This window comes from Engraulis encrasicolus, chromosome 16, assembly GCF_034702125.1.
Source record: "Engraulis encrasicolus isolate BLACKSEA-1 chromosome 16, IST_EnEncr_1.0, whole genome shotgun sequence".
Lineage (NCBI taxonomy): Eukaryota > Metazoa > Chordata > Actinopteri > Clupeiformes > Engraulidae > Engraulis > Engraulis encrasicolus.
The window spans coordinates 24,024,357-24,050,245 of NC_085872.1; the positions used below are offsets into that span (position 1 = coordinate 24,024,357).

Here is a 25,889-nt window from a genome sequence, read left to right on the forward strand (position 1 = left end):
AACATCAGACAGATGAATACGCCTTAACAGCTAAAACCTACAGAGAGCTGTTCCTCTTTGCAGGCCATGCTTCCATGGGCCAGACTTTTTTTTTTCATCTAGGACCTCCCACATGTTGAAAAGGAGTACCCCTATTTTTAGTGCAGTCGTTTGTGGTGTAGTAATTCAGAGATGTATCCTGGACCCTATACTGTTTGAGGTTTAACCATTGTGGAGCAGCAATTCAGAGGTGCACCTTGTAGGCTACATGGAATGCAGTATAAACAAAGGGGACAGTTTAACACGGGAAGTGCTCTTCTCTGGCATTTTGAACGAGGTTAAGATTGAGCTTGCACACATCACTTTGTTGTCAAACAGATACCTGCTGAGAGAGGGGCAGAGACTTTGGAACCAAAAAGAAGAGAGAGAGAGAGAAAGTCTGGCAAAGAGTTCAGAGATTATCTTAAAGGGGTTAGCGGGCAACTCAGTTCATAGTTCTTGTAATTGCTGCCTTTCCCAGCGATGGGCCGTCACGACTCATTACTGTCACCATGGGATGCCATTAGCACCGGTAACTAGCGCAGCGCTTGCCATTACAGACTCTGGAGAGGAGGCTTTTTGCATTGTGTTTGCTTTCTGGCCTATACCTCTGCTGCTGAACCCCCTATACCCCCCACCATCCACCCACCCACCCACGCACCCACCTACACCACCCACCACCAGCACCAGCACCACCACCGCCGTCGTCCCTGTTTCCCTTTTCACACATTTTCACTCAGGCTGTTTCCAGTCTGTGATAGTCTTTGGCACCTTGCCTTGGCTCCCCATTAATTCTTTATCACTCCCACTGTCATCACACACTGTTGTTTATTATAGCCTAGTCCCAGGATTTTTGACAGGTTGGAAGCTCTTAAGCTCCCCGGTTTGTATATGTATATCTGCAAGAGAAACAGCACAGCTCTATGATTTGAGTCAACAACGGGATGAAGTGAAAATTGCGTTTTCTTTTTTTTTTTTCAATTATACATTTATTCAGCGAAAATAGTGTTTTCAACATTGTTATTGGTGTGCTTCATACCCTTTCCTGTAGACTTCTGACTGATACATATTGACAGGTTTGCACTCCGACATGTGAGGTGACCATGTCAAGCATGACTGACAACATCACAAACATTGGCAAAGGGCTAGTATACCAATGTGAAGAACTGTTTTGTGTCATGATTACACATGACTTGAGACAATGACTGTTCATTGTATAACTGCCCATGGTCTTGTTTTAGCAGCAACATAAAGCCCTAAAAACACATAACAGCCCTTCAGTACCTCTTACCAAAAATAGGCTGAAACTAATAAATTGCGATAAATCCTCCTGTATAGTGCAAATATTTAAGATGATGTAAGATTCCAAAACTATACTGAAATAAAACATGAGCAATGTGACCTCCCTATCTACGGCTCATTATTACAACAGAAAATGTCAGTGCACTGGTGGTTTCATTAGTGGTTTAACCTTCCACTGGCATAATTATATAGAGGTGATCACACACGCACACACACACACACACACACACACACACACACACACACACACACACACACACACACACACACACACACACACACACACACACAAGAGAGAGAGAGAGAGAGAGAGAGAGAGAGTGAGTGACAGTGAGAGAGAGAGAGAGAGAGAGAGAGAGAGAGAGAGAGAGAGAGAGAGAGAGAAAGGGAGCGAGCGTCAAAAACAGAGAAAATAAGCCACAGTAAATATAATTACCATTTGACCTTAAATCATTACAAAAAATGCAAATTGTCACAAATGAACCTGCTCGTGTAATTTGCTCCCTTGTGCGGCTTCCCTATTTAAGAAGCCCTTGCTTTATATCATCTTTGGCCTCCATTCACCCAGTATCTGATCTGATGTGACTGGTGATGGACGTGCAGCTGAACTGGCCCGGAGACATATGGGTTTGTGGGTTGTCAGAGGGGGATCAAACCTTCCTCAGTGAGAGGCCGCAGCCGTTCCCAGCAGAGCTGAAGAACACATCACACGAGGGGGTGTCTTAGTCTTCCCCTCCTGGGCCTGCAGGAATTGGGGAGTGGAGGCATCTTTGTGCTGTCTCTCCAGCGGAGGAGACATCTGACAACTTTGGCCCAGCATGGTGTCCATAGCCAGGGGTAATGGCAGTGGCTCGGCCACGGGGCGCTCTCCCCTTCTCCTTGGGGAGGCCACGCAGTGAATCCTGTAATGCTGGTCTTTTCCCAAGTGAATAGATTGATCTACCGCTAAATTCTTCTCCTGAGTGGAAAAAGGAGGGGAAAAAAAATCAGCTTTGTTGAACAGAAAATTGGGTAAAACCCAGGAGGATATTTTGTGCAGGTTTTATAACTCTGGGCAGCTGGATTAAACAGCTGTTCTTCATCTAAGCGCTGGAAATCACGTCTCTGATGGATATCGGGGAGCATTTTAGCATATTGTTTCCATCTACAACTCGCTTGGCCAAAGATGATTTCCTTAGTATTTGCTTGATAATCCTGTCAAAAAAGTTTAAAGTGAGTGATGTTGCAGCAAATGTTCACAAAGTTAATATTCAAAAGTAACAGATGGCCGAGGACCTTTTTAAAACTTATTTATTTAATTTTGTCAGACCTGCAAATCTCTGATTATTCCCAATAGAGTTTGACATGTAAAATAGGTTTCATACCATCATATAGAGCTTGCGCTCCTTGGCATGTATACAATCACTCCTTTTCATGAAATGGATGTCAACTTCATGTTCACTCAGGCTTGCTAGGGAAGCTTGTGTTGCCATACCAGTCTAACATTCGCTGAAAACAACTAAACATCAACATACTGATCATTCAGTAAAATGTAAAATATAATGATTATACTACAACAACTACTTTCGGATGCTGCTTTTCTGAAGCATTGTGTGTTCTTTTCCAAGATCTTTCTGAAGGTGCTGCATGTGTAAAAGGGAAACCTTGAGGGAAGTTTTTAACATTGTGCTGAGGTTTTCTTGAAAGAGACTTAGTCAGGACTACAGAAATGCAGCCACGCATGCTAACAGACTTCCTCGTTAACAGGGCTGTAAAAACCTCTGAATAAAGATTGGATAGAAAAAGATGGGTGACTGGATGCTCAAAATCATCACTTTTTCATCTAGTAACCTTGAAAGGTAATATCTGAGAAGCCCACTAAGTGCTTTATAAGTGTTTGTAAAGTTGAGCAGATTTGTTCTTACACCTTGTATTTACACATATTCACACCTGTTTTCTTTCATTTGCTGAACCAGATTTTAGATGAAGTGTATCTGTCCTTTGTTTGTCCTTTGCTGTGAACTTAGAGCAAATATGAAACAGACAAACTCAGGTGTGAACTACACAATTACACGCATAATCAGATGAGCTCTTGTTTCAATTTCAAATTATTCAGCACAACTTTGATCAGAACCAGTTGCCAGAAGAATAAACCTAAGCCGTTTAGGATGCAACAGGCCCACATTGTTACATATTTTAGGAAATTACTGTTGACTTAGAAATGCCACAGACAAAAGATCTAATGAAGCATGGGTTAACATGTCTCTAGAAGAAGTGAGACTTGCTGTCTCTTGAATATTTGGAAAGAGGCAGCCCCATTAAACACAGCTGCTAATAAGGTTGCATAGAAATGCTGAGCTGTTCATCAGGTCGAGGGAACAAATGAAGGAGAGAAGATTTCAGCAATTTTCAGTGTGCGAAAGTCAGGAGAAACAGACACATAAAGGTGCAAGATGCTCTAAACAACAGCGAAAGTTTTGTTGAAGACTTCCTGCTTTCTGCCTACCTAGACAATTCTGCCCCACGGCTGAATGACCTTATACAAGTAAGTGTGGCTTTGTTTGTCAAGAGTGCAATGCTAAGTGAGCTACCCCCCCCCCCCAAAAAAAAAAAAAAAAACACAGAAGAGAAAAGGAAAACTTCTTCAGAATCACAATAGACCATTCCCTCTTGAGTATCTTGAAGGTGAGTGGGGTTCCATAGTCGGGACAGTATAAGGAAATTATTTAAAATGGTACATTTCAGGTACATTTTGTAATAGGCTATCTGATATCAGAGCCGCTTACAGCTTTGGCTGAGCCCTGGACAAAGTCATCTGAAAGGGTCCCTCAGCCCAATACATACATTGTAATGAGGATCTAATTTTGGGCCCCCTCTCTCCCTGGGCCCGGGAGAACTGCCCCCTTTGTCCCCCCCTGTCGGCACCCCTGTCTTATACCATCCATAATTTGAAACTTACTGAGATATCGGCAGTTATGACAAACGTTAGAATAACCTTTAATCACATGTTGGTTCTCACAGATTTTTTTTTTTTTTTTTACACAATCTAAGTTGATAGAATGGACTGTTACCTAATAACTACCGATAGTTTCAAAGAGGTGCCATGAGATCACTGCAATTCAAATGACCCTTCGGTCTCCAACAGAGGACAAAAGTGTGTACCAGGCACCTATTGATTCGGTTTAATCTTAGCCATTGCATGTACACTTTTTTTGTGTTTGCTCACTTAGATTAAAAAGTCACGTGACATCTTTTATGTATTGTTGATTGGACTCTTCTAATGAGCAAACTTTTCTTGCAAATGCGACGAGAGGCTGAGCCATGTGAAATCAATGCAGGGACGTGCCAAACACACTCAGTCACTGACACCAGGCCCTTTGAGTCTTGCAAAATAGCGGTGACACTAATTTGGAATTCAGTCTAAAAATACGTACGGAATATAAATGAATTATGCATGTGACACTATGTGCCATTGTTGCCTGATATTTATGGCCCACCGTGCCATGTTTCCATACAAGATTTGGACGTGGTGATGGTGGTGGTGGTGATGGGGGAGTGATGCTGTGTGGAGTTGGGGGGTGGGGTGTGCTGGTGAGGTGGGGGAGGGCTGGGGGTTCAGAGGGTAGAGTATGTTTGTCAAAGCATTGCAAGACCTAGCCAACCTTTTTTTCCCCCTCCCACTGCGCTCGCGTGACAACATTTTTCAAATATGTGCCAAAATATATTCACGTGTTCATACCTTCTGAGAGAGATATCAGCGGGGAAGTTGTTTTGGTCGGTCTCAGCGCGGAGAACTGATGACTTCCATCCTAGAGTAAATTGCGCTTAGAACACTGTGTCGAATGTGAAACAATGGCGCCTGATTGCAGGTATTACGGTAATGATTAAGTGTCAGGGTAATGAACTGCTCGTGGAGCAGATGCTTTAAAGCTGTTCACCAAGTTGAAAACCTAGTAGTTCTTCCAGGTAAGAAACAGCAGATGGGGAAAGTTTGTGGAAATACAAGACAGGGTGGTATATAGACAACGAAGAGATGGAGAGTGGAGAGAGTGACAGATGGCACTGAATCGAAGTTCGGGTTTCTAACAGCCGGTAATTATCATTGTTTGCCTTGCAGAATTCACAGAAAGTTGATCTAATAAAAAGTGTGCTGCTGAAATGAACCGTGTTTAAAATAGCATTTAAATGGAAAAAATGGCTTAACAGATGAATACTATAGGCCTATATTAGGGGGAAACCCTTTTTCAGCCTTGTCAAAGAGCTTGCCTATGCCATACAGTGTAACATGCATTATTATTAGTCTATGTGGAGGTCCTTGAAGGAGATAAGTAATGCTATTTGCCTAAATCACATTTGGCTGATGCTGACAGAATGACATAGAAGACATATGTAATCTTGTTTTGATATGGATAGTCGTGGGCTTACATTACAGAATTGGTTATGCAGAAAAATGCACTATTCACACTACAATTGCAGTGTTAACTCAGCACTTGCCTAGAGACTTGATTTAACATCTTCTGGGCTATATTTTGGTCCCAGAGTACTCTGTCAGACTTGAATTAACTCTGCATTTTTGATATTGTGTAAGCTCATTCTAAGCCAGCAACCCATCGGTAGTTCTTGCTGTATATTTGCTGTAACATTACGTATTAAACATGATCTGAACATTCCTGAGCAGTTCAAATGAAAGTAAGAAAGACAGCTCCCCTCATTAATTTTGCCTTTGTTATGCATCAATGCATAGTCTTATGGCATGACATAGGACAGTGTTTCCTAACATTTGTTTTCTTGCTTACCCTATTGTTATATAATAAATACCCCCTCACTCTTGCTCATATCACTTTTTATACCCCAATGCTTCAGAGACTTGTTATCATTACGTAAATGTTTTTCCAAGACTCACTGCAGTGTCTTTACGTATTTCTTTTTGTACACGTACCCATGGTTGGGAGACACAAATACCTGTATAGACCCACGTATTAGTCGTAAGTCACGGTGAGAGGAGCGAATGCTCTCTATACTACTGAATATCTATAAACACATCATAATGATGATGATGATGAGGTGTGGAGATGGTTAATTGATATGACACATGTGAGGGAGTGGGGTGGGCAAAGGCCACTGCCACAGCTGGGAGTCAGCTGCCGGGGCTCTATAGGCACTGCCCCCTCCACCACAGTATCCTTCACCATCCCCACACAGTGCAAAAGGAGTGTTGATTGAACTCTCAGAGAGTCGATGGAAGATTTGGTCCCAGAGTGCCCTCTAAATGTTGATTAACATTGCGATTTTTTTTTACTCTGCATGGTGATGACACCACAGCAGATTAACATCTTTGATATTTGAATAGCATATTTGTTGTATTTTCCTATATTCATTTAAAAATAAAATACAACAAATATGCTATTCAAATGTGAAGGTACACCATGGTTTAAAACATTTAACATTGACTTTACAGTGTCTTGCATTAAATTTAACATTACATTTCACTGTCCCACTTTAGGACAATGACTGTCCCACATTAGGAAGTCGCTCATACTCTGAGATGCTTGGGCACACTGCCGATTTTCTGGTTGGCCTACAGCTCGACACAGCAAGACTTGGCCGTCACTTTTTGCTTTTCAATTGGGTACGACACAGCTCAATGGAAGAGCAAAAAGTGTCATCCGAGTCGCACTGTGTCGAGCTGTGGGCCAACCAGAAAAACTGCAGTGGAAAAGAGGCACATTGCAGCCAGGCTGAGAATAAGATAAGTGGCTTGCTGCCTGGTGTATTATGTTGCTCTCTTATGTCTACATGTCTACTACAACTGTGCAGCAGTTGCACAATTCTACTTTACAATTGCACAACACTGATATCGCGCCATGTTCTCACAGTTTAAGTGTAGACCTATATGTAATAATGTTGCAATGTTGAAATCGCATTACCTGCACACAAGCTCAAGCTTTTCGCTTAAATGAACAGCATGTTGAGTGATTTATCTCGAAGACTGAGAGTGAACGATCCCAGTTGGGATTTTCTGGGATATCGCCAATCATAGAAGGCCCCTGATCCTATCACATATTATCATACTGCCCCAATGCAACTAATGTATAACATTGTACAATGCCTATTGTACTGTGAGCATTACCATGTATACTGGAGTTCTTTTGCATTCGTTATTCCCTTATTTTTTTATCTGGAGGTAAAAGAATCATTACAACCCTTCAAGCAGTGCGAACTACGTTTCAGCATTTAATGAATGCATTCATTAGATACCCGTACAGGTTGCCAGCAATCAGTATATGATATGAGGTTTTTTTGTGCTAAGCAATGCAATTTGAAACTGAAAATGTGACTTGTAACTTTGGAATATGACACAGTGAAATAAATTGTTTCTGGACAAAATATCCGAGTGCAAACCGTTTTGCACAGAGTGTACTGAAGTCTTAACATGCTCTGAGAATGCTGCAGAGCGTAACGTGTTCTACATTCAGAGATGCATTAATAAATTACTCAAATGGAACTTCATTTGCAAGAGTGTTATTTATAATTTGATGATTCGTTAAACCGCATAGTTGCCTAAAAGGCAGACACAACATTTTTGTGTGTGTCTGTGTGTGTTTGTGTGTGTGTGGTGTGTGTGTGTGCGTGTGTGTGTGTGTGTGTGTGTACGTGCGCGTGCGTGCGTGTGTGTGTGTGTATGTGCGCGCGTGCGCGCGTGTGTGTGTAGACAACCTTAGGTAGAATATAATAAAACTTTCTGCAAGTGAGACAAAAAAGTCCTCTGTTATGTGGCTCTTTAGTAGTCTTCCTCTCTTCTCTTCTCTTCAGGCCCTGGAAGCAGCCAGGGTTGGACTGGGGGAGAAATAGGGCCCGGGCACTTTTGACTTAAAGGGGCCCCTCATAATGAGCAGCGCAGAACTGACTCACCGGTGGGCCCGACACCTTCATGGGCTTTTTTCAGATTTTTTTTTAATAAAGTATTTTTTTTGCATTTCTGAAAATAGGGGCCCACCAGGGTGCGGCGGGGCCCACCGGGAAATGCCCGGTAAGCCAGATGGCCATTCCAGCCCTGCAAGCAGCCCAAATAATATCAGAGGCAACCCAGAGTCATGGCAGCACAGAGCTCAGGCCAAATCCCCCTGGTCAAGGATGCCCAGGATCCAGATGGGCCGCAGCGTTTTGAGCACCATCATGACGCTATTAGGGCCTGAGTGCTACCACATGGCCTTCATTGATTCTTTCAGTCAAATGTCAATTATGAGCTTTTCTGGGGGTCAACGGGTTACATAGGTGTTGGGCGCTAAATTGGATAGAAATGTGGGGGAAAAAATTAAACGACAACAGCTGGTCACTTAATGAATGACCTTCATGAATATACGCTGTGGACAAGATCTGCATTAAACAGCAATAGGCTGCACCAAAACTTTGGTGGGGACGGCTGATGAATATGGATATGAGATGAGATGAGGCGTTGGCTTTTTTATGCTTATGTCAGACTTTTTTGTCAGGCGATACCATCAATATTAACTTTTCTCTGGCCATCTCTAACAGTTGTGGAACATGTGTTCAAATAGTCAATTACCAACCTACTCTTAAACAGAACAATTGCTTTAATAAAAACAGATGCTGTGCAAGCAAAGGCATTGTATTAAAACGGTGCACATTGCAAATTTCAATAGGCTGTAACAATGAGAGGCAAGATAATAAGCAGGACTGGTGCTGTTTTCTAATGACAGGCACTACTTTTAAATGTCAAATTAAATACCTTTTGCATATGCAAAATTAATCGGTCGTGACTTCTTTGAACAATTAGATTGATCGTTTGCATTCAGCATATGACAGCGTTGCAGTTCTTCTCCCGAGCATGTGCGGTGAAACTGAATTGACTCCAAGAGCTGTGCAGCTTTGGCAAAGTAAGTGGAAGTCGTGGGTTCCTCTCTGCTGTAACACCAAGGGGAATGACTCTGCAGTCCACAGTCCAGAATGTTGTGTAACATTCTGATAGTGGAACACTTTATACAATGATGAAGCCGTAGATTCTAAGAGTATAATGTATCCAGTCAGGGCCACTGACATCTTTGGCAGGGCCCAGGACAATGTCATCTGAAAGCGACCCTCACCCAATACATTCAATGTAAAGAGGACCAAATTATGGGGCCCCCCATTTCCCTGGGCCTGGGACAGATAACCCCTTTGCCCCCCCTTGCCGGCTTCCCTGTATCCAGTCTCTCTGATGAAGCACAGTGTCAATCCACAAATCTAATAGGAAAAAGCTTCAATGCCCAATAAAGAGTGTTTCTTGGCAGCACAACTTCACACAGCGTTTGTGTATTTGATCCTTGAATGGGTTTGTTGGCACATTTTTTCACTGTATAATTCAGATGTTTAGCTGTTTGTGTTTGGGCCATAATTAATTGACAGCCCTGTAAAACCTGCTTACAATTAGAGATATTACAGATACTACAATGCTCATTATATGCATTTCACAGAACACTCAAAATAATAAAATTAGCCTCCTGCTTTACACGAGTCTGCTTTGAACCATAAATTAAAAATCCTTCACCATATTTTCTTACATGACAGGTTCTGTTATTTCTTGAGTTCTTGATCACCTGAGTTAGAATTTGATTGTTATTCAGTGCTATTAATGTGAAAAAAATAATCGTGCAAGTCATAATACGTGGTTCAGTGGTTTTAGTTCATATGCCTCAAAAGAAACATTGAGGAATGTGTTCTACTTGTGAGGGAAAACATGGTAATCTGGTTGGAACTGACCGCAGAAAGCAGTGGTACGAAAACAAAAGAGGGCCGTATTAACTTCAACACTCTGATATTATGCTGCTAACGTCGCTGCTTTTTGTTGAGTTCAAGCGGATGTTTGCCCAACTACCAAGCATTATTCTAAGGACGTATTTCCATGTTGTCCCCGGCCCAACTCCCCCTGGGATGCTTTCTGTTGAGTGCCATACAGATGACCAGAAACGAGAACAAGGACTCAAGAGTTTGGGGACACTTTGACTCCTTGACGAAGGACAATGCAAAGGAAATTAAATCATTCACAAGGAACCTGTTCCTTTTGAGGGATTAAGGGACTTTTTTCCCTCTTTGGTCAGTCAGTGGGTGGTGACTCAAGTTGACTCAAAACAAGGGAATGTGGGGGTAAAGTAAAGTAAGAGTAGACTCCCATCGCATCAGGTGTGGCAGTCAGGAGAAACAGTAGTGTTATTTTAAAGAGATGGTTAGATGTCTTTAGAGTTGTTCCTATGGAAAAAGATGAACTCTCTCTCTCTCTCTCTCTCTCTCTCTCTCACACACACACACGCACACGCACACACAAATTCACACATACACATTCACACACTCATGCACGCACGGACGCACGCACATACTCCTTGAAGATATATTTTTCCAAATAGTACATGAAAACCATGGTATTATTTGAAGCTGAGGCAGCTTTAAAAGCAAGCTATCCATCTTGAATAAAGCATGTCTTTGTTTTTGCTTTCCGATGACAGGGGTGGGTGTGAAAATATAATTTCTATGTCACAATTAAGGTCATAAACAGGAACATGACAGACAGTCTAAGTATGTCTAATGTCCCTAATTTGTGAACTGGAAACATGCAATCTCATTTCGTGTGTTTTCAATAATTTAACCATAATTCATTCATGGCAGAATTTTACATTGTGTGTGATGATGCAATAATTACAATTTAGTTGCACTGTTCTTACTAATAACTTTGGACTGTAATGCATTTTGCTGAAAGAAGGATGGGTGTTCGAAGAGTAAGCAGCGTACACAACAGCATCTGTCTCTCTCAGAAAGATCACACTGGATTCTCACAGATTTTCTCCACTTTTTGCACTTTAAGTATTAAATAGCCTGGGAGGTCCCTGAGATGTTTTTTTTTTTTTTTGCGCTAGGTCCATAGGCCGTAATAGGGCACAATCCAGCAGACATTCCAAACGGTTCTAAACACGTCAGCACTTACATCTGACCCTCAGTACAGTATGTTCGTACTTCAACATGTCTTGCTGGACGATTCTCTCCTGACTTCCCCATTGTTCAGTACCTCAGGAGAGGGAAAACGAAAAAGACAACGGACGGAGAACAAAAGAAAAAAGGGAATGTTTCATGAGCTGGTATTGTCTACAAAACCCCTCCCCGAATTTTTACCCCTTCAGGTTCATGTTCATTGCGTATTAAAAAAGGCCAAAGACGCTGGATTCATAATAAATTTAAGCGCACATTATTCTTTGAAGGAGAGTGAGCGGGTGGAGGAGAAAGAGGATGATACAGAGACAGAGAGAGGTGGATCTTACTTAGTGCCTTAACTCACACGGTGCAGACAATACAACCATAGAAACGCCGCCGCACCCAGTCACAGTAGTGAGAGGAAACAGGCTGAATGTACTGCCTCATAAGAAATGAGTCAGGCGGGTTTGGCTGAGAGCAGGTGGACAGATTTAGGGAGCCTGACTGGAACCAAACACTTGGAGGTCTACAAATGTTTAATGAGCTGAATGAAATCCCTCCTCACCCTCAAATTAGAGCCCACCTCCCCTGCTCCAGGAACTCTGAAAGGCCGTGGGACTGACTAACCCAAGAGCAGTAAATCACCCTCCCCCGCTTCCAACCCCATGGATAAGGCCTAGGGGAGACGTTAGAGCGTTTGCGGTTTGGGTAGGGCTTGTAGAAACTGGTGTTCGCAGTGGCGGTGAACTGTGATGCAAGGGGTGGTTTGGTCCCCGAGCCATCTCCCATGATGGCCATGTCGCTCTCAGAGTAAAAATAAGAATGTTATTGTCACACGGCAGGATCAGAGAGAATCGACAACCCCACACAACCCCACTCTCTAACCCCCTCCCCAACCCCACACAACCCCACACAATCCCACTCCCTAACCCCCTCCCCAGCCTGTGTGGCAGTACATCTGCATCTTTTCATAACCCTTTTACCACAGAGAGAAGATTGAGCAGCCTGGTCCTCCTGACCATCCCATAATACTACCATTTAATTTTGTATTCATGGTCTGGGGGTAGTTTGATCTGACGCGATTGCAGGAAGCGGGAAGTTTGCACTCAGTTCTGGTTTGAAATGATTGGACAGCTCTCACCCAAGCACCCACCCCAACCACCCCCACCATCACTGCCTTTAATATACTGTAACTGGTACAGTCAAATTTTGGTTATGGTACACATTTCATGCAAACCATATCATCACATGTTGACTACATGAGGGTTTAGGTTCTGTGAGTCTTTGTTGTTTTGAAAAATAAAACCTCAAAATTAAAATGAGCACAGTACAATGGACATTGATCTTTAAGTTCTTGCTGACTGCATGCAATATCCAAGCACTTAATTTTTAGCCCAGTCACATTTATATCCATACTTACCGGTATGCTAATGCGCAATATAACACTAACAGAGCCAATGAATGAGGTCAATGTGTTAAGTACTTAGCTGCCACAAAAAATAATGCCTGTAGTAAACAGGAAGAAAAGTCTTAACACCTGCATAGGAATTATGGTCGCAGATACAGCACTACATCAAGCGATGTGCTCTTGATGGGCTTGTAATTTTGTGTTGGAAGGCACAGACAATGAAATTAGTTTGGGTTTATGGGAATGATGCAGCGCAATTACAGTACATATCTCACTGAATAGCACAGTGTAATCACAGCTTACTGCTGACTACTGCATCTGAAGTTAGCTGTCTGAGGTTGACAGTCAATCTAAGTGTGCCAGCCTTTTTCACATTTCTCAAAATAACAATAGAAAAAATGGGAAAGACTTTATTTTAAGGTTCACATGTTCGCCAGTAATACCTACCTACCTGTCTAATGTATATAAATCACTTATAAGACAGGTGTTAAGCAAAATCAATGGTTTGTTAAGTGTGTATTCACAAATGTCTTATTCACTGACAATAAGGCCTTTGTTATTGATGATTATTGAAGGCCTTTAACTCATGTGGCTAACATGTGTGTGAACCATACTCATAAGTGATACCAACATTTCCCTTGGCTTCCAGGGCGTTTATAATGTCTGTCTTCAGCCAATCGGATTGTGTGTTGAATATTCCTCGCAGGATGCAAGACTGTCCAGACAGAGAGATGAAAACCTGAAACTAGAGCCCTTGCTACCAGTTTCAATATCATTATCAGGTAATTGAAGCATGTCACATAATGCAGTGTAATAAAAACATGTGGCAATAACTAACATAGCCTATTGTTATGATGATGTCTTCATGATCATACACTCAGCCTGCTGTTACTTCAGCAAATCACCAGAACCAAAACCCACACAAGACTCTAAACAAAAACAAACAACAAGAAAAGCGTTGTCCTAAACTTTGAGGTGAATCGATCATAGATGTATTTACACTCTAAACACTCTACAATCCTCCTTGTATTTTTTTTTAATATATACATTATGGAACCTGATAAGCTTGGGCACTCTTCTTGGTTGGTAATCCCATTGTGAAAGAACACCAGTGTTGTTGTGTTACAGTATCAACACCTATGGTGGGGGGGTGGGTGGGGTGGGGGGGGGCAATGTTTTCTCTGTGCAAAGTCAATATGGTTCTTTTCCCCCCAGAGGCACTTGTCTGGGCATTCCATAACAGTATTTATTCTCTGTAACCTTGAGCCCACAAATCATCCGATGTAAGTAAAGGACAAATCCTACACCGTGCCACTGAAAATATGTGGCGTGTCAGTTAGCCAAGCCTTGGGTGGATACAACTTGTATCTCGGGGGATTGTTTAGCTCCCCCTGGATTTGCCCAGCAGGGCTGCCCAGATAACATATGGCCGCCATCAGCATGGGGCTGATCATCTTGATCAGGTTCTTCATTTTCCTTTTTCTCTCCTTCCCTTTACACTAAAACCCTCCACTCCCAACAGTAGCAATTGACTGCTGTCTGCAAAACACACCACTTTCTGAAAATGTCCCTTTTTATTTGAACGATACTGTAAGTTTCAGTCACTTAAATGATGGTGTGTTTTCACAGCAGATAGTCGTTACTAATTCATTATTCAGCAATTACTTTACTACAGGCACTCCAACTCTGGAATTAAGCGACAAAGACTCAAGTGTCACCCATTTAGTATGTTCCATTCTCATAATAACTGTACGTTAGTATGCATATAGTATGGTAGTATAGCACCTTACACAATGTGACATTTTAACAAATGTGAGTGGCCATAATAATGAGAAATTACAAAGAATAATTCAAATGCATGTTATTAGATGGAAATGGTCTTCTCTTTTGCCCCACTCAGAATGAAAGGCCCTTAAGGACATATTGAGTTCTACTTTGTCTTTTTTTTTGGTGAAATATTCACACTTCCATTTTCTAGGTTTTTTTTCCTTTTCTAAAAGGAGCGGAGTACTAGGTGAGAGGTATGCTCGGGTAATGGTGGGGAAGATGGGACTATAACACTCAAATGACCATGACCTTGGAGACTGCACTCCAATTATGGCGTAACCGTCAAACAACCCGTGCTTACCAAAAAACCTGCTCAACATCCCCCATCCGCCGCCCTTGAGGATGACAGATCCCAGACAACCAGTGATTCATTCCAGGACGACTAATGCAATTTCGGAGTTCTCCCATAATAATAAAAATATAAATCTTTAATTCTATTCTAATGAGTTGGGGCTTTGAAACTGCCGTAATTTTTATCCTCAGGTTTCAGTTGAGTTGGACAGACACACATTTTTCTTTGCTAAGACCACAGTCCAAAAGCTGAGAATTTATTATTGTGGCACAACGTCTATGGGCAATGCACAGCGATTTTAGAAGGTGCTGCTGTTACCATACTGCTTAACTGGGTAGATTTTCAAGGTCCAAACTTTGAAGGATTGAATCTTCACAATACACAAAGATGATGTTCAAAATAGTACTAAACAGGCAAGACGATGTCATTTGTATAGCCATATTCATTTTTTTCAGGCTGCTTTGTTCAAATTCCTTTTTGAATGAAAAAAGGGGTGTGTAAACGGCAGGCCAATTCTGTGCAGAAGACATCCATCAGAAAACGCATTTGTTGCATGTGCCACAAATGTACATAAAGGGAGCAATTTGTTTGCCAAATATTGTAATATCAATGCTAGACCGGCATCTGTCTGAAAAGTACCATTGCCATTCCTCCAAACCACAGAGCACTTCACGGTCTAATAAAAGAGCAGTGTGTGTGTGTGTGTGTGTGTGTGTGTGTGTGTGTGTGTGTGTGTGTGTGTGTGTGTGTGTGTGGTGTTGTGTGTGTGTGTGTGTGTGTGTGTGTGTGTGTGTGTGTGTGTGTGTGTGTGTGTGTGTGTGTGTGTGTGTGTGTGTGTGTGTGTGTGTGTGTGTGTGTGTGTGATTGGAGTGTGTGTGTGTGTTGGTGTGTGTGAACCACACAGTGTGTGTGTATGTGTGTGTGTGAGAACCACAGAGTACTTCACGGTCTAATAAAAGAGCAGTGTGTGTGTGTGTGTGTGTGTGTGTGTGTGTGTGTGTGTGTGTGTGTGTGTGTGTGTGTGTGTGTGTGTGTGTGTGTGTGTGTGTGTGTGTGTGTGCGTGTGTGTGTGTGTGTGGGGGTGGGGGTTGGAAGGGGTATTGGTGCTGAGAAAGAGAGCGACTGCAGTGAGAGCAAAGGAGAATGTTCTGTGTTCAACTAAGATAACACCACACCTCCCCTTCCCTTCAATAAGGGCATCGCAGCATCACTCTCAGCCCTTATCCACGCCAGACAGCAGTTCACTGTGTTGTCATTCACATTCTCAGCCTGTGCAGTGTTATGAAGGCTTCTAATCTTCCCTTTAGTTTTCTTCCTGTTCGAGAACTCAGCAGCGAGGGATAACCACTGGCAGCCTATTTGCGGGCGTTAACTAAAGGCGCCCGCTCTCTCTCTCTCTCTCTCTCTCCTGGTGATGCCATTGCACAGTATACAAAGCGTCTTTGAACGTGTACTGGGGATGTTTGACAGCTAATTCTGTTAAAGACACGGGTATGAGACAGGCAAAAGAAACAGGCATGATGTGAGTTGGAGATATGGCAGGATCCAACATAGCCAGCTCTGAGCTGGCACTCATGGAGAACTGCACACTGCACTGCTGTGAATGGCTGCAGAGGGGGAATGGCAAAGGGAAGTTGTGATGAATGGATGATGGTAGTGCATGCAATGTGAGCTAGGGATAGGCTGTGGGGAACGTGCACTGACTTGAGTTGAATCTAAGAGGATGTTCTTGTCAAATGATGACTTATTAGGCTAATCAGTTCTTTTAGGGGGGTTTTGTCTCTGTATTGTGTGTTTTGCATGTTTTATTAAATTTTCAATTCCATTAGAGGATGTCGCTGTGCTTTGGAATGGCAAATGAGAACGAACTTTCTTTTCTTTTTTTTTTGCTGTTCCTTTTGGCAACATCTCTGGAGAAGAGTATGCCAGGATTTTTGCTCCTTTTCTTTTCCTTTCTTTTTTTTTTTTTACTAAAGCACACCAATCACGTCTCATTATAGTGAGTGGGAATTGGTAGACACAGCGCTGTTAGCTGCTAAGAATGCTGGCATCAAGTCTTCGACCTCAACCTGATGCAGTGGCACAGTAACACTGTAGAGAAATGATTTTCTGCAGAGATTAATACATTTTTCTGGCCTCGGGCACTCAATGGCATTTCCACCATTACTAATTTATGGTATTAGTGCAGTTCAAGAATGGTTCTATCATTCAGGACCCAACCCACCATCACCCCCATCCACCAATCAGTGTGCTGCAGGGGTGAGGTCAGGCGGGTCATATGGAAGATGTCAATCTGACTCCGAAAATGTGACGTCAGAATAGCTTAAGGCCTACCAGCGCCAGATCTTCAGCTTGTCCACACAGCCCAATGAAAACCCCCCTCTTCCTTGTTGTTTTTTTTCGAAAGGTACAAGGTATTTCATCCGTCCACAAGCAGGATGTCTGGTGTTTTGAGAGACAAAAGGGGTGTCAGGGAGTCGTCCATGTCAGGGGAGTTGAACCATGTAGCACAGGATGCAAATGCTGACAGGTCAATGTCTCACTTCCTTTTTTGAAGGAAGTCAAAATAGTGAAATAGGACAAATTGCAGCGGATTTGCTTGTGAAATGAATTTATGATACATTCCTACATGCCAAAGTGCTCTTCTCACATTTTTATGTGTTATCTTCCATTTCGCTTCTCGAGTCAAGACTGAGCATGGGCTTCGCTTACCAAAACCTGTAAATGGGACTGATCGGCAGCACAGCCCTCTAACATCGCAGAAAACCTTGCACATTCTGGGGATGTGTTAGGACTGTAATATTCAGCTTTTTAAAAATCGTGATTCATTCATGAGTAGAAGTGAAACCTGTTAAGGCGAATTTGGCTAGTTCAAAAGCAAAAGTACGTACCATCAATAAGAGGCAGCCATTTGCTGGTTGTATCACCCCCACCACATATTTGCTCATGTGTCAAGTTGAAATAAGAGCAAAGGAACAAAGCAATCACACTGTAAGAGATAGCCTTTTGATTTCAGTGTACGTAAGCTTTTCCCAAAAGCTCCCTTTTCAATGGGGCAGTCAGGATCAAACCTAATACAAGAGGGGGGACGGAGATAACATCAGAGGGGCGCCCCCACAGGATTTCATTTGGCAGCTTCTCCCAGAATCACAGACGGCCATCCTCCACTACCATCCATCCAAAGCACTGAAGCTGACAATCACCAGAGGATACAGAGATACACACACACACACACACACACACACACACACACACACACACACACACACACACACACACACACACACACACACACACACACACACACACACACACACACACACACACACACACACACACACACACACACACACACTATCCTACTCACCAACACACACACACACGCACGCACGCACGCACGCACGCACGCACGCACGCACGCACGCACGCACACACACACACACACACACAATGAGAGAGAGGGGGTGTGGGGGGAATGAGAGAGAATGAAACAGACCAAAAGAAACCCTGGCTTTCATGGCAGGGGCCAGAAGCATGTATGAGACCCAAGAATGCAACTCCCCCATCCCCCATACGCTTCACCCCTTACCCCCATCCCAATAGGATCATCACCTGGAAGATTACCCTGGATACGCTGGATTGACTTGTGTCATGCCACTCTTTCTCGTCGGTCAGCCACTGGAAAGCCAGGGTCTGGGAAGAGAAGAGAAAAAAAAAGAAGCGGGCACCCACTGGCGCTTCAGATCTCTGATGAATTAAGCATGATAGTCCGGCCGCAAGCAGCAAAGGTTTCTCTGGAGTTGCTGGTCAGCCGCATCCCTCCCCGCGGCAACATAACTCACGACCCAGGAAATCGCTACAAAGATGAGACGGACTACATTCAAATGAGACGTCATTGGGGAAATGTAGTACTTGCTTGCCGATATGTGGGGAAGGAAATCAGGAAAAAAAGTGTTTCATATACTGTATATTTTGCAGTGACTGCACTGTATGAGTGGCAGTATAGGCTTTATTAACTATAGCGTTTAAAGCGAGGCATTTGAATCTTTCCTTCACTCATGAAAATAAAACACTCTTTGAATTCACTCCATATGTGTTCGCATAACCTGACCCCCACCCGCAAGCATATATATGCGTCACTGACAGGAGTTGAGGCTTTGTCGTCTAAATCTTGGATGGAGGCATAAAGATGTCAACACCTTTGAGCATATGTTACACTGAAACACTTAGAACCTCTGTGTGCCGTCAATCAAAAAAAAAGGCCTTTTGTCTTGAGCAGGCAGTGCTGAATTACAAACCAGAACTGAAAGCCCTGCACCACCCCCCTGGTCCATCTGCTCCATATGTGCTGTCCACTCCTGAGGGTCAGCTTATGTACCTCCATGACAGATGACTCACCTCTTTGAAAAATAGTTGCAGAATAAATATATTTCATGAAGCCAAACTCTTTCAGCAAACAGATGTCGATCCATGTTAAAATATTCCACAGAGGTGGAGGGAAAAAGGAACAAACCAGTCACCCGTTTACAATTGCTAAATAAAACACTGAATGCTAGCCTAGCATCTGTAGGTGGGGTGTTAGCATACAAGGTAAAGAAGCTACACATTCCAGTTTCAGGGATTGCTACACTCTAAAACATGCTGGGTTAAAAATAACCCAAAAATAACCCAACGCAAGGTTGAAAATGACACTATCCCAGCATGGGTTGGAATAACCTAACATGCTGGGTTACACATTTTAACCCAACATATTGGGTCATGTTGGGTTATGAAATGTTGGGTTAAAATTGATTAAATCTACCCAATGTTTGGGTTATAAAAGTTAAGTAAAATCTTTGGTAAACCAAAACTCTTACTGCCATGGTTTCCCATCATCTGTGCTAAAGCAATGCTAAATTAATAAATTACTATTTTGTAAAAAACAATATAATGGGAAAACAGTGGCAGTAAAAAAATTGATTTACCCAAGTTATTGTATTCATTTAATGTCTTTATGTAATGTTAATTAATAATGGCATAATGCAAATACTACACAAATACAGCTTATAAAGTAGAAAGTCAGTTTATTTAATATTCAAAAAAACAAAAATTAATCAAGCATTCAATTAACAACCACGATCCCAGTAGGTATTAAGGGCAAAAAAAAAACATTAACACAGAAATAAGCAAAACACTTGGCTTCTAACTGAAATGGCCATAACCATTAAGAAACCTTTCCTGCACCAAAGACTATTTGTCTTGCCTTCAGGCGTTAAATAAAATAAATAAATAAATAAATAATAAAAATAAAATAAAAAACATACGGTAGCAGCCAAAAAGATTACAATGAAATACTGGCAATAAAAAGATAATACAACACACCATACTATAATATGCAGTACGGATAACTCCTTTGAATTGGACTTATTTAAAAGTTTACTGCTTCTATGCGCAAGGGATTTTAAAAAGGTGCAGTGTGTAAGATTGTGTCCAATGTAGGTATTACAGCTACTCTATTCATTGAAACAGTGCTGCGAAATGCCAAAAATTATGTTTTCATGAATAAGTAGTAAACTAATATTTTCGAGGGGAGGGGTAGGATTCGGTGACTAGGGGGTGGGATGGATCTCATCTAATATTTTTTAACACTATAATTATTATTATTATTTTTTTTTTACTAAAGACACACACATAATTAATTAAAACAACACTGACATCCAGAAAGACATCCAGTAGTGTGTGTGTGTGTGTGTGTGTGTGTGTGTGTGTGTGTGTGCGTGCTCGTGTGCGTGCACACGTTACTCGCGCTCTCCCTGGCTGTGTGGAGAGTCAGGGCAGGGATCATCATCCCCCTCATTCTTATGAGAGAAGACTGCAGCCAGAGGAACACTAAAACGAAGAAATTTCAGCTGTTAGTTCATTGAAATACACATGAAGATCTCTTTTCCAAAATGAGATAAAAGCCATTTAATTCCTATTTTTTGTTTTATTATTATTTTTTATTTACTTATTCATTTATTTTTAAATTAAATATATATCTTTTTTTTTATCTGGTATTCTCAGAACAAATGTAAACATTATAGTGATATTAGCAACAAATAGACAATAAAAACAAGCCCTATAGCATGGTGGCCAGAGTGGGTATTGCAACTGTTGGCTCTATGAGTGCATTCCAATATGCGACCTTGCTTCCTCCACTTGTGCTTGTGGCCTCGCCCCGCCTCCTGGCCCATCCTCCGTGGAGAAAACAATTAGGTTTCCCAGCTGTCAGCCTAGCCACAACAACTTTTAGGGGACTGTTTTTCATTTACCATCCCAATTGCAAAGGAGACAAAGACTTTACAATTGAGCTTTTATGAGATATTTAAATATAATGCTGTTGTCAGTGATGTCATCCCGACATATTACTTCTTGGTACGAGGCCACAAGCAGAAGTGGAGGAAGCAAGGTTGCATATTGGAACGGACTTTATACAGCTAGATTTAAAACAGTATGCACGGGTAATATCTCAATTCTACACAAAAGGCCCTCAATGGCAAACTGAAAGCAAGTTTGAATGACATGAGGAAAACATTAACACCTCATTGAGGAATGAATTAAATGATTAGCCAATCACCTTGAACCAAATTGAACTTCAAGGCTTAAGAAATCCAAGCATGTGCCTCCAATTCAGCTAGGGGCATTCATATACTTTTTAACCTACAGCACCATCTTGTGTTCATATTGTGTAATAACATTCTTTAGAACTAAGTATTTGTATTTGTATTTGTAGTTTTGTGAAATACACAAAATACTGGAGGAAAGTATTTTGATACAAAATACAAATACATGTAATTCACTTATATGAAATAAAAATACAAAATAGATGTAATAGCAATACTGCCCATCCCTGCCGTGCGTACTGTACACATATTGTGCTCATATTTGCGCTGGTTTCTACGATGGCTTGATAAATGAGGGCCAGTATGTTTTGCATACATTTACAATATCTTACTCACCTCTAGCAAATGTAGACGGTTCCCATCCAGCAGCAAGGAGTGCCCGGCTGTCTCCTCAGCTGCGGAGATAAACACACAACAACAACAAAAATCAACATCCTCCTCAGTCAGCATGTCTTTATGGGAGACGGTGGCAATCAAACTAACATTATGGAAACATATTTATATACAACAAGAATTCATAGGATAAGTATAATTGCTAGCTTGGAGCTAACATTTGCACTGCCAGACTCATATCAGAGAACAGCTGGAAACACAACAGAAAGAATTTCTAATTAACAGTGGGAGATACACACCATTTTATGTCATTGACATGCATCTTGTGTAGATTTGATATTCAACTCACCTCTAGCAACTTAAGACAGCTCCTATCCAGCAGTAAGGCGTGCCTGGCTGCGCACACACAACAAAAAGATGACTAATATCCATCCCTGATTGACAACATGCAATTCAGACGATTTTTTTTTGGTATTTGAAACAAGATATATCCAGTAGTGCTCAATAAAATTACAAGGACGTTTCGGGAGGCCATAGTAAAGGTATAGAAAGCCAACAGACCCAACAGGCCTGCATTCCTTGATACTCTTACACTGCTATTTTTATGAGCAATACTGTACATTTTGTGTAGATTTATCAAAATCTGCTCACCTCAGCATATTTAGGTATGTACTGAAACCAGACAGCTTCCATCCAACAGCAAGTGTCTTGGGTAGAGTAGAGAGTAGAACTGGGTAGCTGTAAAACAGAATAATGCACAGCATAACATGATGACTATGCTGATTACCCATGTGAGAAATATGTACTGCTAGATCTTTGACAACAAATGTGTGTAGATTCATAAAACTTCACTCAACTCAAGCATCTCTATGCAGCTCCAGTTTAGCAACAAGGACTCCTTTGACACATTCATGTTGTGTAGATTTGTAACATTTTACTCACCTCTACCAACTCTATCTGGCTCCCATCTATCAGCAAGGAGTCCTGGCCATCTTCTTTGCTGCGAAAGAGAGAATAACACACAACATAAACACTATGGGTCTCAGGATAAAATATGAAACTTAAACAAATAGATTTTTGACATTTAAAAATACATAAGCTACATTTTGTGTAAATTCATTCAATTCAAGTTTGCTCACCTTCAGAAACCGACTAGTTCCACTTATTTTCAGACATGGTCGCGTACAGTAACAAGACAGCTCCACCCAGCAACAGGCTCCCTGGCTATCTTCTCAACTGCAAAGCAAAATATAACACAACATAAACATTAGGCTATTCATCTCTGATAAACAGTGTGAAACAGACTGACATTTGAAACACACATACAACTTTTAAACTTAAACCCACCCAGTAGCCTACCTCATTTCTATCTTTTGATTTATCTTAGAGATGTACACACAATAATGGGAGCGTACCTATGTTCCCCGGGTCCTATGTTCACCGGGTCTTATGTTCCCCTGTCTTTGTATGGTAATGGGGAACATAGGACCCTTTTTTCTAAAAAAGGGTTCTATGTTCCCCGCATTATATGTTTCCGAGTTTTCAAATTGTGCCCTTTCAAAAACCATCCCTAAACCTAACCTGTCAGAAATGCAATGTTTCTGAGTTGTAAATTTGTGCCCTGACCTTACTAACTGACCTAACTAACTGTATCATTGGCCCTGACCATCCCTAAACCTAACCTGTCAGGTGCAATAACAACCTGCGCTTTGCCAGTCTACTTGGAAGCAGCAGGGAACATAGGACAAAAGCTAAAACAGCACACACACACACACACAAGTTCAAAACATGCTTCCTTGACAACCCCCTTTTACATGAACATGAAAAGGGCAACATGGGTGTATCATTAATGTATATCTAAACAACTCTAGCCTCAACAAAGTAACATTTGTTGCTAGCACGTTAGCATGTATGCTAGCGGCATTTTAAAGCAGAGAAAAGTAGCTAGTTTTTTCCCTCTGGTGTTAGATGCCATACAGTGTGATATTAACTGTAAAGGTTATGGCTAAACTTACATCAAAACGAATTCATAATGAAACAGAGTTCGTTTCTACAGTAAACCAAGCACCCAATGAAGCAGACATTTTGCAACAAACTTGCAAACAAACCATGATTCTTGTTGTTAACCCGTTAGCATAACGCTAACCGTTAGCATAATGCTAACGGCATTAGTAAACCAGACTGCTGGTGTTAACTTCAGATGCCACTGATGTAACTCGAACGGGACATGTTATACACTTAAAAACGAAGTTACATTTATAATAGAGTCAATTTCTAACAAGAAACTAAGCTCCCAACGAACTGAACATAGCTGTGAAGTGGCAGTGGGACCTACCATAACTGTGTGTAGTATGCGAAGTCATTTCAAATCACTATAGCAACCATAAACAATACAACGGTTTTGCTCTCCCCTGTCAATTACGTATTGAAATTATGAAAAAAAATTACATGATGGGACTAAAACAATCAACTTACCTTACATAGGACTTTAATTTCACCGACTTCTTGAGCATTTTCTGCAGCGTGGCCCATATTGTCAGTTGAAATTTGAAACAATCATTCACTGACATCAGAGCAGTCTCGTAACCCAATGAAATGGGTTACTGGCTGGGTTAACATTATGGGTTAAAACTACCCAACCCGTACCTAACCCAGCGTTTGGGTTACAAAAATAACCCAGCATTTTTAAGAGTGTATGCATTTGGATCTTCAAATGCTAATCCATTGGGCCGCTGGGCTCAGGGGGATAGAGCATAATGTCAGAATATGCAGAGACCTGTTCTGCCTTTCCTACTGATTTCCATCATACCCCAAATGAGCCATTGAAGAGAGGCATGTACCCACTCAAATACTCAATCTGTCTGTGTGCGCTGTGCGTCTGCTCAACCAGTGCTGTACAATAATTTCATGGTGATTTCTCATTTTCAAATTCTAGCCATTCCAATACATTTTTTTTTTTTGCTCTCTGGAACAAAAGTATTACCATTCATGGTGAGTGACTAAATTTTGCAGAGTTAATTGGATGAAATGCTATGTCTAATTGCTCATAACAGTGGAGAAGCACAGATTTGATTTCACGCACAGAGAAAGGAGAAGGATAATGTTTCATTGTTATGGAGAGCACAAAATTAAAGATAATTACATCCATATTGCATGTGCCCCTGACTATCTTCCAGGACAAAATTAACAATAAAAACCTGGCAGCCAACCACCCTGTTTGCACTCCCATCGTCATGGCAAGACGCAACTAGCAATGTTGCTATTTCGATAAGGTACGAGAGCTGGAGACAGAATTGGCTTGGGCTCATGATTAAGATGATCGAGATCAACAACTCATCTCAAGAGTCTATCATCAGCTGGTGGCCTGACCGTCAGGCTTTATCCCCAAAGAGGAATTTACTTTTAGGTGTGTGTGTGTGTGTGTGTGTGTGTGTGTGTGTGTGTGTGTGTGTGTGTGTGTGTGTGTGTGTGTGTGTGTGTGTGTGTGTGTGTGTGTGTGTGTGTGTGTGTGTGTGTGTGCGTGTGTGTGTGTCTGTGCGTGTGTGCGTGCGTTCTTGTGTGTGTGTGTGTGCGTGTCTGTGCGAGTGTGTGCGAGAAATCGTGGCATCCTGCAGGAATACTCACATCAAACTATGAAGAATTTGCCCTGAGGGGTTAAGAATCCCTGAAATGTATTTTACAGGCTACAATGATGGCACGCTTTACTGTCAAAGTTGAAAGCAAAGTGGCCAGCACTAATAAGTATTACTGGCACATAGAAAGACTTCAGGAGGCCTTTTGTACCAGATGTATGCTTTTCCGTCTCCTTTCAGGGGACAGTGCCATTGCTCTTGCTTCACTTAACTAATGGACTGCATTAACTTAAAATGATATGACTGCCTCAGCTCCTCCTCATTTTAATTCACTGTGCTATCATATTATGTGTTCCAGATTGTAAGACCATTAACAAGGTTTTAAATGATGTTATCCAGGGATTTGTGAATGCGAATTAAAGCTCACTGTATTAAATTGATTCTCAAAGCCAGGGGCCATTTGCATTTTCCCATAATCTCTGAACAGGAGAGATACCTCTCTTGAGAGAGGACAGGTCTGTGTCAGAAGACCAGGCAGGGGCATCGTGGGCTTTATA

At 41.7% G+C, this 25,889-nt stretch overlaps 1 long non-coding RNA gene across 3 annotated transcripts; it reads right to left on the reverse strand.

Moving 5' to 3' along the window:
• Positions 1–19,835: 19,835 nt before the first annotated feature.
• LOC134466416 (uncharacterized) lies at positions 19,836–24,417 on the reverse strand. Of its 3 annotated transcripts, none has more exons than XR_010038298.1 (7): positions 24,241–24,417; positions 22,900–22,996; positions 22,703–22,760; positions 22,412–22,498; positions 22,110–22,156; positions 21,764–21,822; positions 19,836–20,654 (listed from the first exon to the last, which is right to left on the reverse strand). It is a non-coding gene; the product is annotated as an uncharacterized LOC134466416 (long non-coding RNA). The 3 variants fall into 3 exon arrangements; XR_010038296.1 differs by having other exon boundaries at positions 24,236–24,416; XR_010038297.1 differs by lacking the exon at positions 24,241–24,417 and adding an exon at positions 24,096–24,164.
• Between the last annotated feature and the right edge of the window lie 1,472 nt (positions 24,418–25,889).